Source organism: Lonchura striata, chromosome 10 (genome assembly GCF_050655825.1).
Source record: "Lonchura striata isolate lonStrDom1 chromosome 10, ASM5065582v1, whole genome shotgun sequence".
In the NCBI taxonomy this organism is placed as follows: Eukaryota; Metazoa; Chordata; class Aves; order Passeriformes; family Estrildidae; genus Lonchura; species Lonchura striata.
The window spans coordinates 12072541-12087712 of record NC_140712.1 but is presented as its reverse complement, the minus strand read 5'-3'; the positions used below and the strand labels follow the sequence as shown (position 1 = coordinate 12087712).

General features: G+C 37.8%; 1 long non-coding RNA gene across 1 annotated transcript in view; it reads right to left on the bottom strand.

Annotated features, from left to right (window-relative positions):
• The window catches only part of LOC110474170 (uncharacterized), a 166518-nt gene that overhangs the window by 131509 nt on the left and 19837 nt on the right, over positions 1-15172 (bottom strand). Inside the window, exon 3 of the long non-coding RNA XR_014957600.1 lies at positions 5770-5996. This is a non-coding gene — a long non-coding RNA (uncharacterized LOC110474170). The remainder of the gene's footprint in view (positions 1-5769; positions 5997-15172) is intronic.

Here is a 15172-nt window from a genome sequence, read left to right as displayed (position 1 = left end):
GCTGAAGAGCAAACCTGGGCTGGGTGGGCCATCCACACCAACATGCCGTGTTCTCCTTGAGCATGGAGCACCCCTAATGGAAGGTGCTTACACCTCTGGGTCCCGGGCCCAGCCAGAAGACCATATCTGCAAATTATTCATATGATTCTAACAGTGCATGAATGTGCAGCAATTGGAAAAAAAGCAAGAATAGCACAGAGGTGACTTCTTCCTAGGGAATTTTCTTGAAACGGGAAGAAATTATTTCCAAATTGTGTTGTAAGTTGTTAAAAATTTTATCTTACTTCAAATACATGATGACCCTTTCTTGCTATCTTTACTCTTAGTGGAGTTGTGGGATTCATAACCTAATGCATATTTGATTTCTTTCATATAACAAAAAAATAAAACATTTTATGTTTTCAATATTGGTAATTGACAGAACTCTAATCTAAAGAGAATTACATTAATGAGGCTACTTTGCTAAATGAGACAACATACCTTTCTACTGTAATGCTAATCAGAACACAACAATTGAGAAACTTTGATCTCACAATGGGGAAAATAGCATTTTTAAAAAAAGCTTTGATTCCTTTTTCTTCTTTTGCAAAAAGAGAAAGATATCCCACCTCAGTGTACATTACAGTACCACCATGAATATGAAACCTTTGGTTCAATGCAGCTATTACATTCTTTTACATGTTCGCTTTCTCTGTCTTTCAATCTCTTACCTGAAATAAAAATACTAACAACAGCCATTCCACAAATTCCTTTGCCTTTAACTTTATATTTTTGAAGAGAGAAAAGCTATATCCTTATCTTAACCTTTCTATACTTTAAGTATTCAAACATTACCATGATCAGAACATCTTCAATGACAAATCTTTTTTTTATTTATTTAAGCTCTACAGTGAAGAGCCTCTTTGCTGCCATTTGGGTTTTCATGTTGAGAGGCTAGAACAGGAGAATATGCACAGATTTATGTCCAGTTAAACTCTCTCCTTTTAACTACATCAGGTATCATGCTCCAGCAAATGAGAGTGAAAAGACTTGTCATTTATTGGACAGTTTTCCATTTATTTTGTTATCTATTGATATTTCAATAGATCTCCAATGTTTACTTCCAAAATATTGCCACTAAACAAGAACAAATTATGGCTGGTTCTGTCTTTGTTTCAATGCCTTTCAGAGGGAGAAAGATTTTTAAATTTTATTCAGTGCATCAAGAGTTTTGGGACAGAATGATATTGATCAAAATTATTTCTATGGAATAATTAAGTTCAGCAATCGATCAAGAACAAAGGTGCTTTAGAATAGCCATAATAAACAGTGAGATGGCCACCTGAGAGACCAAAACTGATAGCAGTAACATATTGGAAGCACTAAATATCATGAAGTTCAAATACATCAGGAAGATTAAAAGGGACTTACAGAAGGAAGATTATGACCTAATTTCTTTTCCTCTTCACTAGTGAAGTAGTAAATATAACAATGAACTACAACAGAGAAGTACCAGAACCTCTGGAAATAATCTGATGCTGCTCTACGCAAAAATATCACTTACAAGGACAGAGGTTATCAGCCAGAAAAAAACACTTCGAGGAGCATTAAGTATAACATTAGAGACAGAAATTTTTCTAGAGCAGAAAACAAACAAAACCATGAACTCTATCTCTGTTGTACATGGTTAATGAGACACCAAAACATTTTCCTTTATAAATGTATAAACAATGATACCAAGTAGTTCTGCAAAAGAAGCAGCTTTGTTATTTAGATGTCTTCTGTATAGTTCATAGGCCATGTTTCAACATTTTCATAGTGCAAATTACATTCAAAATTATCAAAATCATTATGAATGGAGAGGACAAATTTCTCAGCTACCTGCAATCACGCTTTCCTGTGTCCTCATTAGCTCTTATGAGCCTGTGCAAGATACTTTTGGAAAGATCACATAGTTCAATATCTGGTCTTTCCATTGGGACATTTCTGTCACTTAGCTATTTGGCAATTTTCATAATTAAATTCACCAGAAGACATTCAGATCTCTGTGTCTCAACCCATATAAATTAAAAATATAAACTGGAAAACATTGCAGCATTCTGTGTGTCCTCCAACTTCTTATTTCTCTTGATTCCCTTTGTGTATTTCAGAGTTCTCTGCTACTCTTAAAGACTCCCACATGGATGTCAGTTTTCCTCCTAAACAATCCAGCATCAACATATCCTAGACATTCACTGGTTGAGCAGCTGCAGCTTGATTTATATTTTATTTTAGTACTATAGTTTTTAAAACTCCTTTTAGAACCATTTCCTCAATGTGAACAAATGTTTCCTATCATTTCCAACAGAGGAAGAAAAGTCAGTTCAAGGGAAAACTTGCAAAGTACAGTAAGCAAAATGTTTTCAAAATCAGATCATCAGGCAGAACTGCTTCTTGTAGATGACACAACAATAAAACTCTAAAATGTAAACCTAAATAAATCTATTTCAGTAGTACTCTACCCTTTACAAGACACTCCGTATAAAGCAGCACATTTCACAGCCCTGCCCTTGTCACATTTCCTACCCTATTATGTCATGCCACTTAGACTTGCTGAATTTTATTACAGAAGAAAAATATCCAAAAAACATGTGCATACAGAACCATGAATTTCCCTCACATGAACGATGGTTCTCATGATCGTTATTCATTATTCGAGAACCAAGATGTGTCTAAAAATCCATGTCCATATTCACCAATCACAGCAAAAAGACCCCAGAAATTATCCTGAATTGGTTTTGATGAGTCAACCAGTTGGTAGCATTTCACACAGCAGAAAATTCTGGTTCACTGGTTATTGGCACAAGGTTCCTGAACTATGAAGCTGGAAAGAGAATTAAGGGTAATATAGAAACTCCAGATAAACCAGACAAATACTTTCAGTTACATATCTGACTTCAAGTTTGCTTACTGTCTCCAGAACTGGAATTTAACAGCAATGGCACAGATGAAAAAAATAGTGCCCTGTATTATTTTACCTGTTAATCTGACTCCATTGAAGCCAATTAGTCAAAATAATATAAATTTGCTCCAAGGCTTTTATAAAAAATCAAACATTATTAAAAGATCATTCAATAAAGTTACAGTTATATTTGTGTCATATGAAAAATAAATTCATGTGATACCAACAGACAAGTTGGTTCTTTCACTTATAAAATGCATAACACCATGACAACCAATGGAATAAAGTAAAATAAAATTCAAGGAACGACATTTGAATTTATAGATTAGGTAAGTCGATAAGAGATTTCATGCACATAGTGATATACAGACTGAAAATTCTTGCACTACTTAAATTTATTAACACCAAAAAAAGTATAAGATTATGACTAAAAAACTTTAAAGTATACCTGAAACACTATTAGCAATTTTTCTGTTCAGTGATTATAAAGGTATAAACTACTTGATTATTCTCCCATGAAATAGAAAGGAAAAAATGTACATCTGAAAAAAAAAAATTAATGAAAAAGACACAGACATTCATAGAATGCTGCAATTATGACTATCCAGACTGCTGGGAAGAGGTGGGTCTCCTGCAATTGCTAATGGTCATGAAAAGATTAAATGCCTTCAACTGCTATTTCTAAGTTTTAGTGATATTTTCCAGTTCAGCTCTTTTTACCATTCTTAAACTCTAGGAGATCAATGGAAAAGGGAAAACTCAAACACTGGGTCCCTGACCCAAATTGCTGGCAGGTAGTTAGGATATCAGAAGCCTGCAATGATGGGTACAGTACTACTCCTTTCAAAGAGCACCTGACAGTGAAAGGTTGATGGCATTCAGAGCTCTCACAAGAAAGTTCTGAGTGAGGAGTTCGATTTTCTTTTGGCAGTTCCCCGTCAGCACTGCCCGGGGCCGGGCGGCGAGGGAGAGCTGCAGGAGTTCGTGCCGCATGAGCAGCAATGCGCGGTACCTCCCCCAGCCAGAGCAGCTCGTTAGTCAGAGCGGCTCAGCAAAGCAGCGCTGCTTTCAAGTTCAGCGAGTCTGAGCAATGGTCAGAACAGTGTGGAATCACCACGATGGGAAAGAAAGATGACCTGCTTCAAGCACGCCCAGACAAGCTCTCCGAGTTCTGAACCCCCAGCCCCCGACAAGGCAATTGCTCTGCCAAGCGGCTGAGCAGCACTAGGGCTGCAGCCTGTCCTGCAGAGGGGCTGTGCTGCATCTCTGCAGCTCCGAGCATCTTCACCCAAGCTCGCCTGACAGTCTGGCTTTCTTACCTTATGGGAACAACTGGAAATTGGACATGCTTTGCTCTTTAATGTATAACTTCTAGTAATGCTTTCATTGAAGACCTTTCAATAATAAACATTGTAGGTTTCATTCCCTTAGCCCAGAGCATAAACCTGAGATTCCTTCAGTCATTTTCATCTCCATATTTTAGTTAACAACTTCCACTGGGAGCAAAAAGTTTTCAGTAATTCTGCTCTACAAAGAGGGTATGGACCTGCAACACTTTCCTTCTACATATCCAAAACATTTTCATGCAAGACACAAAGAAATATTATTATAAGTATAGTAATGTATTTATCTGAATACTTTCTAAATTTCCTACAGCTATTTTTTCCACCTACGAAATGTTTATTCCACTTCAACAATTCCACAAAGATCCAATTAACTCTATTTAGCAATCACTATTTCCTTGACCTTTCTCACTTGCATTAACTTCTCCTGGTTTAGTTTGCATTTTCATATGCTAGAACACCTAGGAGGTATGCAGTAGTGGCTATAAATAGTCATTTCCAATTACAGTTTCTCTGACCTTTTTGCCTCATACTCTTGCCAGTGTTCCTGCCCAGGGGAGCCAAATGACAATTTTGTCATTAGTTTTTAGATATACTCTCTTCTTGCCTTTCCACTCTTCTGTTTTTCATAATCAAAAAAATTCAGTGAGCTTTTCCAGTTAAATTATACATCATCCTTTTTTTAAGAACAAGTTCTCCCATGTAGCTTCCAAATTATAGCTTAAGTATACTTATTTTACACAACCTCACACAGTTCCCTCATCTTTGCTCTTTTCCCCCACTTCTGCTGTCTTCCTAGCCTTTCTGATCCTGTTTTTTATACCTGGAAAGAAGTAATACACTCACCTGCATTATTTTAGTTTCTATTAATAGAGATTCCTAGTGTATGCTGATTTTTAAAAAAAAATTTCCTTCCTTTGTTTTCTATGAAAAAACACTTTCTATTTTAACAAAGAAGTGCCATAGGCCTGAAGTGCACAGAGAAATGGGTGAAAATCGCTATCCCTACAACTCTTGCAAGAGGATCTTGTGTGAGAAAAAGACCTGAAAACCATATCTTGCAATTACAATTTCAGTGCTTTAAAAATATATAATACATATAAAGCCTTGAAATAAACCACTGTTTTCAGCTGCAAGCACTTAGCAATTTTTCTGACTTCAGTACAATAAAATGTAACAATGCAATATTCTTGAATAAGAGCTTAAAAGCAAAGGAGTAACATTATTTGCAACTGTTTATACACAGAGTAATAGAGCATAACTCCTGCAAACTTAAGCATCAAAACACATCGCTACTATAAAGCTCCACTACACACAGTCATCCTTTTTAGTGGAAAGCTTATTCAATGTTTGAGGCATAAAGGAGTCATCAGTTTTAACTTGTTTAGAACAGTCTGTGGAAGCAGCAGTCAGAAATAAGCATTGTAGGGTGGAACTGGGAGAACAAAGGTGAGAATGATGATGCTTACAGGTTTAGCCTGAAAAAGTTTAGTAGGATTTACTTACCTAGTCCCTTGTTCTTTTATGACTCCATTAATGCAGGAACACTCACACAAAGAGCTGTAAAACATTTCAGTCCAACCAAGGATAGAATCCATCCAACAGAGGTTTCTGTATGAACTTGAGGGTTTAGCCTGGTGATCTGTGGACCCCTGGCAGGGGCTCTGCAATATTTATAAAAGGTCTGCAATATGCAACTAAGAGCAGAAAGTCCATTATCAGGGGGCTTAAACCTGCAATACAAGAAATTAAATTCAACTTCTAGTGGTCCATAAGTGAAAAAAGGTTGAAAGTTACATATACATCAGGCAAGGCTCTGCTGTAGGTCACAATGGATCACATACAACCATTTTTCCATTAATATCATGGCTGTAGTCTATGAGATCATAGATCAGAATTTGCCTACAAAATTGTCCTGATTTTTGTCAATAGTTCAAGTGACATCAGCCACATCCTAACCTTTATTATATTTATTTAAATTTATAAGTGCTCTGCAGGATGAGCACATGATGAAATTGCCACACTTGCCATGCTGCTTAGGGGAAAAAAAAAAAACAACAAGAGGTTACAGCAAATAAGATCAATAACATTTTCTTTTAAAGCTCTGCAGCTGAGTCTAATCTGGAAAAAGTCACAACAAATGTTTGAGATGTTCTGCAGTTTTATTTTATGTCTTCAAACCTCTGATCTATGTAAAAACCTACACAATTTGGAATTCTTTTAAAATTGCCTCTAGCACTCTTCAGAGAGCAAGTTTTCCCATAGAACCATACAGACTAATGGATAATGGCTTTTTTTCATTAAGACAGTACATCAAGTCTATTGGTAGAAGATACTAAAAGAAGTTCAGATTTGACTTCCCACCTCAGCTGATCAACCAATATAGCAGGATGACAGTTTACTGATCCACATTCACTCTATAAAATACCAGAAAGGATTTAAACTTTCTGCAAAATCAATTTAAGAATACTTTATAATGAAGGCAACTTCCATATTTCTTCAATTTTGCGAGATTTTTAAATTCACATATGTTTATTGGTCAATTTTTTTTATTTTTTTTTTACAATTTCTGATCTCAAATCCTATAGCAGTGAAATAATCTGAATGGAAATCTTCCACAAAACCAGAAGTGTTAGATGGGTTTATGCTAGTAATTCATAGAAATGTTCATTTTACCAAGGGAGCAAATAACCAACAAGATCTCCTGGAATACATCAAGATATGACATTCTGCCTAAGGAGTAAAGCCTGAGTCTTTGACATTTTCTCATCATTAAGATTTCATAGAGTCATTTGTAAAAGTCAGGGACACCAGTCCTTGCATGCTGGCTCAACTCCAATTTTTGCAATTACTGCCTGACAGCTTAAATTCCCCTATGACTTTGAAATATCTTCCTGTTTCTTGTATAAAATTCCTACCACATTTTTATTTAAGAATATACCTGCTTTTTGTGGTTCAGACTATTATACCCTGACTTCTAGATCAAAATTAGCTTTACTGTTCTGTACCTGTCTCACTACTGGAAAGACCACAATGTCTCTTGATGCATAACATGCTCTGATTTCTCTCTAAACTATGGTCCATGAAGTACCAGCAAAACCAGAAGGTGCTCCCAGCCACACCGAAATTATTTCCATTAAAGAAATGGGTTAAATTTATCCCAATGGTTCAGTCCAGGAAAACAGGACTGGTCAAAGAAACCATAAAAAAAGCAAAGACTCTGAAATCTGTGAAGTTTAATTCCTAGAGCGGGAAGGCATAGACAGAAGTCCTGGTTATAGGATGTGAACTGCAAGTACAGTTGTTACAGAGCAATTTTTTTTGTTATTTTCCTTCAAGCCTTATGAGTTACTGTTGTTGTTTTGAGATTTGTATTTCCTCTGTCCATCCTTCCAGCCTCCTTCATACAGTTGCTTTAAAAATCCATGTACAGTGGCAGGCCTTGCTAGTGGTACAGAGAGCTTTGGAATCAAAACTCTGAGCTATTCCACTCCACAACAAAAATACATGCAAGCTTGGACATAATTATATTTCTCAGACTTGTGGTTTTGTATGGGTTTTAATACTATATTTAATGTAAATAACATCTCTCACACAGAATTCTGCAAAAAGAAAGGAATTCCAGGAAATACCATGAAATTCTACTTTACCCTTTGACCCCACCTCAGATAAGGCCCACATGCTGCTGAATTTCACTGTAAGACTTTAATTTGCAGATAATGAAATTGGAATTGCTTAGATTTGACAAAAACCACTCTACTGAAACAGCTCTGCTTAGATCTCAAATTCACTTTCTCCACATAGCAATAACCCAGTTTGCAAGAACAAGAGCCCTTTCATTCATGAATGTGAAATGTTCAGCTCATCTCTAGCACCTCTGTGAAGGAAATAAATTATTTACAGACAAAAGTATCATAAAAATGTTAAAGATCACACTCAACTGCTTTGAATAGTTTCTCACAACATTCTTTTGTCTTCTCTGCAGTAGGCAGAACTACTCTCAGCACAGGAAAGGGTCTGAGCTTGAGGCGATGCTACACGGCTGGCCAAGGTCATCTAGCACATCTGTGACCAAAATGGGCAGACAGCCCAAACCTCTTCTGACTCCTGTCTCCTGTGCCTCCTCTCACAATGACATTCAAAAACTTCATAGCTCTTTAAAATATTGATACAGTACATTAATTTCTAAAATATTTGGGATAATGTATATTGTCCAGCAGTATGCATACAAAAGAGAAGTCACAGCAAGGAGAAAGGCCATTCATAGGGGGCACTGAAGTTTGAAGCTGCACCACTGCTTAGCTACAAATGTCTCTGTGTCACAGTTTTGTCAACACCAGAGAGCTTGGCAAGGTCATTTGAACAAGAGAAGTGAACTCAGGGTGAACAGCATGGTCATGGTGTGTGCAGCCCTCCCAGGAGCCTGGGGAGCACACCCAGGCCCACAGACAGAATGGTTGCAGACCACCACCCAGCAGCCTCTCTTCAGACACATATTAAAGTGTTCTCCTTGATTCACTGTTTTCTCAGATGTACACAAAGACTTATAAAGAAAAAAATCTTACATAATTCTATAAATGCTCCTTCTTGAATGCACCCTTTGGAGCTATCTAATGCTAGAGCCATACTAGCTTGTTCACCTTGAAATGTCACTTTGTATCTATTGCAGTCTGATGCTTTGGCTGACCACCAGATGCTTCTTGCCAGCTGCATCACTGTTTGCATCTTAGTTTTCACCTTTTAACTTCACTTCTTCCTCTGCAACAATAACCTCAAACAATGTTTTTCTATGACATCCAGTGCTGGCATAATACTGAGATTTCTTGCAAATTTCTCCCTGGCATAAATATGTCCCACAGCCCTCTGTCTTTGGTTCTTTTAGACAGCAACACCAAGTGAAGAACACTGCAGGCAGAATCATGACAGCCCAGACACCTCCTTCTGCTAACTGCAGGCAAGGGGGAAAGAGCTCATAAACAATGTGTGCCTGCTAAGTCAGAGTTATTGTGAAAAGCTTTTTATTCCCATTGCTGAAAGATAAGCAATTCTGCCATTCTCTTGAGATTATTAACAGCTAAAAAGTTAACACAAAGAAACTTGTCAAAACTGCTGAATTAAACAATTTTTGCAAAACAAGTCCCCTCTCTCCACAGCTCCTTGTGCTGGTAGCATGTGCAAAGAAGTTTTCACATTTTTGACAACTACAGTTGCTGCAAAGTAAAATACAAGGAACATTACTCAACATTTCTCTAAAGGCTGCCATATGGAAAGGCATCGAGCTGTTATCTTTCATGGACTTTCTAGGAGCTTCCATCTTCTAGAAGAGATTTGTGGAAGAGGGCATCCCCAGAAAGGAGCACCTGAGAGAACTCATAACCTGCCAGTAACTTTAGCTGCTCTGAGCATGCTGCTCATGGGATTGTGCATCCTGTTCTCCCTGACAGATCCACAAGCTGAAGACAGTACTATCCACCCCATGCCCCCACATCAGCACTTAAGAATTTTTCATATTCTAGGACAGTCTCACTCAGGACTTTGTTGCCAGAAGATACTTTCTTCTGCAATTTTACACAGGGGATGAGTTTCCTTCTGAAACTCCCTTATAAGGTACAGTCTGCCTCAGATATGATTTTGTTTCTGTCTCTGACATTGTATTCTGACACACAAACCAGAAAAAAAAGACAGTATTTCTGTGTCAGCAGTACTGACAGAATGATGAGTAACTTAAAGAACATTGGTATAGTCCTGTAAATTTGATTTAGAAAGGTAATTGCTACTAATCAATTATGTGAATTAGATACCCCCACAACCAGGCTCAGTGAAGACCTCTTTATTATCTCTGCTATTTGCAGCAACCAGCACCAGCACTACATGTTCCTCATTCCCATCAGTATAACTTTACATCCTTCTTGGTTTTCATAAAACAAAAGCTCTCATGTCAGCACCTCTGTGAACAGCAAAGTGAGTGAGCTTGCAGTGCCAGGAGTTAAAAAGAAAATCTTCACAAAGACAGTGCAGGCAGAGCTCACATCAGCCACACTGCAGCTCACCAAGTGTCTCCCTTGGTTACAATGGCTTATTTCAGAAAATTGTCAATGGAGACAATCCATAGAAACCTACCTCACGTGTCAAAAGGAAGGTATCTAAAAAAAACCCCAACATAATACTCTTATCTAAGCATGAAACTAAAATAATTGTACCCATCTCGGCATTATTTAGAACACAAAAGAACCAAAGGTTCACTAAATTAAAATTGACTCTGATTTCATTCTTTCATACAGAATAGCACGATTGTTAGCTATGTTAAACATCATAATTCAATCCATTAATTATTAATTTAATAAATTCAGATTAGCAGTCTCAGAGCAGATAAAGGTCAGTAATTTAGCAACTAAATCAAAGCAAAAATTAAGCAAAGAAGTAAAATGCTCCAGTTCAGACAAAAACTCAGTGTCACTGAAGTGAGCTGTGCTCCTCGGGCTGTGCCAGGCACTGCACTCTGGAAACATCATTATGTAACGATGCAGCTCCTCACCTGCCAGCAAAAATACTCCAGAGGGAACCTTTGGGGAAAATTCCGTCATGATGAATATCCACTATCATTAATGACATCTTTCTTCTGTTGTGCATTTCTAGACCTTTGGAACACAGCCACTGATTCTGCAGTACACCACAGCATATAGAAGTGTCAGAGGTTGAAACTATTGTTCTCAGAAAATAGGGCTGTTTATATTACTTTCATTTTCTTCTTGAATATTTATAACTATGCCACTAGTGCACTGTAGTGTGGATGAATGGTCTGTATTTCATATTGATCTTGGGCAACTCAGCAAAGGCTTTCTTTAATCTATAATTAAAAATTAAAACCTTTAGGGGAGCTATTCATCTGACAGTCAGTTTTCTTCTTGCTGCCCTCTGCCAGTAATTAAGTTCTGCTAGCACTGTCAATTTTTTTAAGGACTTGGTTTATTACAATTTTCTCCATATTTGTAGCCACAAAACACCAGAGGCTGATGTGATGCCTACAACTTCCATTAAAAAAAAAACCCACAGAGTAATATGAAAAATGCATTTGAAGAACTTGTAATACCAAGCTGTATTCTGTGAAAAACTGTACTGAATATCCCCCTTCATTACACTGTACCTATTATAAGTAATAGCTACAGTTTGCAGAACTGTGAATGTGGATTTCACCACTTGGAATTCCATTTTGTTTGTTTAAAACTTCCTGGTTTAACCTAGGAAATTCAATCCACCTGATGGATAATTGGAAAGGATTGATACCACAAAACACCACCAAGCTGTCACTTAGCAGTCAGAGACACATGGTGATCAAGTCTCAATCTGTTTTGCACAAGAGTATTCCTTCTGTGCTGCCCCAAAGGGAGGAATGCTGATACTTGTATTAACCACAACACATCTACCCAAAAAGCTCAGAGCACTTCTCTAGGATTGAGCACCATTTCCACTTCCCATATGGGCCAAGCACTCCCATGACTAGCCTGAGACCTCATTCTAAAGAAACAAATGTTTCTGTAGATTTTCACCAAATCTTTTCACATTAGACCAGTTAACAGGTAGAAATGCCATAAGAGATGTCAAACAAGCAGGGTACTGAACTCCCTTGCTGCCTAAAAAATATTTGACTTTCATCTCTGCTTGTCAAATCAGAAATCATGCATTTACAATAGAGAAATCTGACACTTGGCACTTTCCTTACTAGAATTGAGGCTTGGGAGGAAAGCATGGTAAGAACAGCTCTGCAGCAGCACGCCCCTGTGATTAGGAGAGAGGCATGTGGTGCTTGACACTGCAGGCCTTGCAGGAAGGAAAAACTACAAAGCAGCTACCAGTCTTCCCTAAGCCTGTCTGCAGTTGTAACCATGAGACTTAAAAAACTAGTAGCAAAGATAGGATCTGAATAACCTCCTGCTGGTGGCACAGTTACTCCAAAAGGTTCTCAATCACTATACTGAAGAATGCTAGATAAGAAACAAAAATTATTTTAGTAAAATAGCCAGGAATCGTAGCTAAAAGCAAGCAAATCACTGCCCTGCTGCATTTCAGGGAGCATTTAGAATTTCAGCCCACACTACCACTTTTTTTTTGTCAGTACAGATAAAGAAACATTAAAGAGTTTAGATTTTAACCAGATTTAGAGTGTCAAACCCTCAAGCTAAAATGTTCAATGTCATCAACATTCTTCCCACTTCTGTAACATTTATTCAAATGCAAAGCAAAGCTAAAGCAAAGCTACACTAGAGCAAAATAAAGTAGGTATTTAGAAAAAGTAAATGACATCTTTTTCATGCCATACTAAGAGGTTAAATATATCTGCATGTACAGCATAATTAGTCAAAACAATTCTGATATGAAAGAGATAAATATATCTTTGGTATTAATCAGAAGAACATAGAAAATAATGTGTATTATTCAGGAGGAAAGGCTGCAAGATTAGAACATGAAGGCAAAGAGGTAAAATTGAAACATGTGGTGAATCTGATGCCAGCCTAATCCCCAACAGTTACTTGCCTTATCAGTTCCAATTTAAAAACACCGAGCTGTGGAAATAACTATTTTGAAAGACATTTGAATTTCTTATGAAATGGAACGAGAACATGAAAACAAAGGAGCCAAGTAATCTCAGCACAAACCCAAATCCTGTGACATAGACAATGCCCTGAGGATCATAGCCATAGCTCAAAAAAAAGTAGCATATTTTCTGCAGACTGTTCCTTTTCTTCAATTCACACCCTTGCATATTTATGAAGCCCAAGAAGGAAGTGAGGAATCCACTGTGCAGGAGGGGAAATAGGATGCTGGGCTTGCTTGTTTTACCCAGGATAGGAGGATTACAGGAGGATTTCTGTAATCTGACAGTCTGTGCTCACTGACTCTCTCAGTTACAGTGGTTAAACATATTTAACCTTCAAAATAGAAAATTACATATTCCAAAAGTCTGTTTCAGTGATTTTTTTTTCCATCTGAAATCTCTTGCCCTGTGCTACTACCTATTTTTCTGTGCTGAAACAATACATTGTCCTAGATCCTCCCACAAGCATATGGCAGAAAAACAAAATTAGAATGGTATTAGATATTATGGCTGTTTGGGCATTTCACCAAAGGTAGCTTCTCTTCCATTTCCTTGCTTTTTCAAGAGTGAGTTTCTAAATTGCTGGATATACTAGGATACATATTCTTCTCCTCAGACTGCCATATATTACAAGACCTGACTTGGTCAATACCTCAGGGCAGAACTGCTTCACCACTTCCAAAACACCAAAATTTTCCAATTTACAAAGCCGGTTTTCATTAAAGTGAAACATATGGAAAACTAGACCAAGGTAACCTTTTAAGGCACGAAGGTGTAGGCCTGTTGTGATGGAGAGACCAAAATTAAATGGTCTCAAAATTAAATGCTTGCCTGACTGCCCTGCTGGAGCACAGCCTGCTCTCCCCTCAGCCCTGTTCACCCTCAGCACGTGGCCACAAGGGAGTTGCCTTCCTACCTCCACCCAGCCAAAACCCTCTCTCCATGCTCAGATCCAGCAGAAAAACAACTGACTCTCTGGAGCTCTCATAGCAGTAGCCCAGGGGATGGACTAGAGCTGCATTGCCTCATGAAAATATGTCACACTGAAAAAGAAAGAATGCAACACCTATTTCTGGACAGGCCACGTGTTCACAGAGCAATTAACACAAGTTGTATAAAAGGCATTGTTGCATGGAAAACAGTATAGCACACAGCCTCAATTGCAACAAACATCATTCTGCCATGCCATTTTACATTATATTTAATCATGAATAATGCATGTTTCCATAAGCTAAAATATTTTCATAGCACTGCCCTTAATGCTGTTTTGTTTCACTGAACCTGACCAAAGAGTTCTCATGGAGAAATTACACAGCAGCAGGATGTGTAATTCAGAGAATGTCTGTGTTGACCTTGTCAGAGGGGGGAAAATAAATCTCTGTGGCTTTATTTTTCTTCTAGAGAACTTCTACATTCTGCTGTTTCAATGACTCTTTGTATGACTCAACGATCCTTGATTCCAAAGGAACATAAAGTTTGGCAATTTTTTTCTTTTCCTTCCTTGCTTTCTATTAGCTGTTACGATGAAGATATTGGATTCTTTTCTTTGATCTATTAGAAGAAAATCAATATTTCTGCAGAAAAACAAGCAGAGAATTGTCTATTGACAATCACTGTTCATTTGGCTTTTCCTATTATTTGAAAGGATGAAAATGCCTCACTCTACTGTAACAGTATTTGTACTAACCCCAAGTAGTCTCCAAGGCTTTCCATTTTACTATTTAATCTAGAAAATTCCCTTTTCTGTTAGTTCAGGGTCTTTAGCAGTCACACCATATGTTAAAGCAAACACTGCGGATTTCCTGTTCAGTGATTAAGCCATGACTAAGTTATAAGTCAAACCTCAGGTGGACCAGAGCAGAAAATCTGTATTAAGGGAAAGGCTTTTAAAAATACAAACCTCAGAGCTGCCTCTCATGTCCAAAGCAGCCATTTGCATATTCCCAGAAGGGACCTGGCCCAGGAGCTTGCTGTGGGTGTGGCACAGGTGACCTAGGCATGGGCACAGCAGTGTCACTGGTGCCCAGTGTGCCTGCTGGCCCACATGGATGAGCAGCCCCCTTGGCATGGCAAGGGCTTCCACAGCCCTTTGGGCTCTTCACTGAACAAATGGTTGAGAAATGTGCAGAGGACACTCTCCAGTCATCCCAGCCTTCTCCTGCTTTGTTGGAAGTTTTCAAATCTTATTTCCTATCTGTCAGTTTTGTGCTATTAGTTGGTAAGCATTGCCAAATATATTTTAAAAAAGAGAAAAATAGTTTTGTCTGGTTAATAACCCACATTTCAACTAGAAAAACTTGCATAATGGTCTAAGGT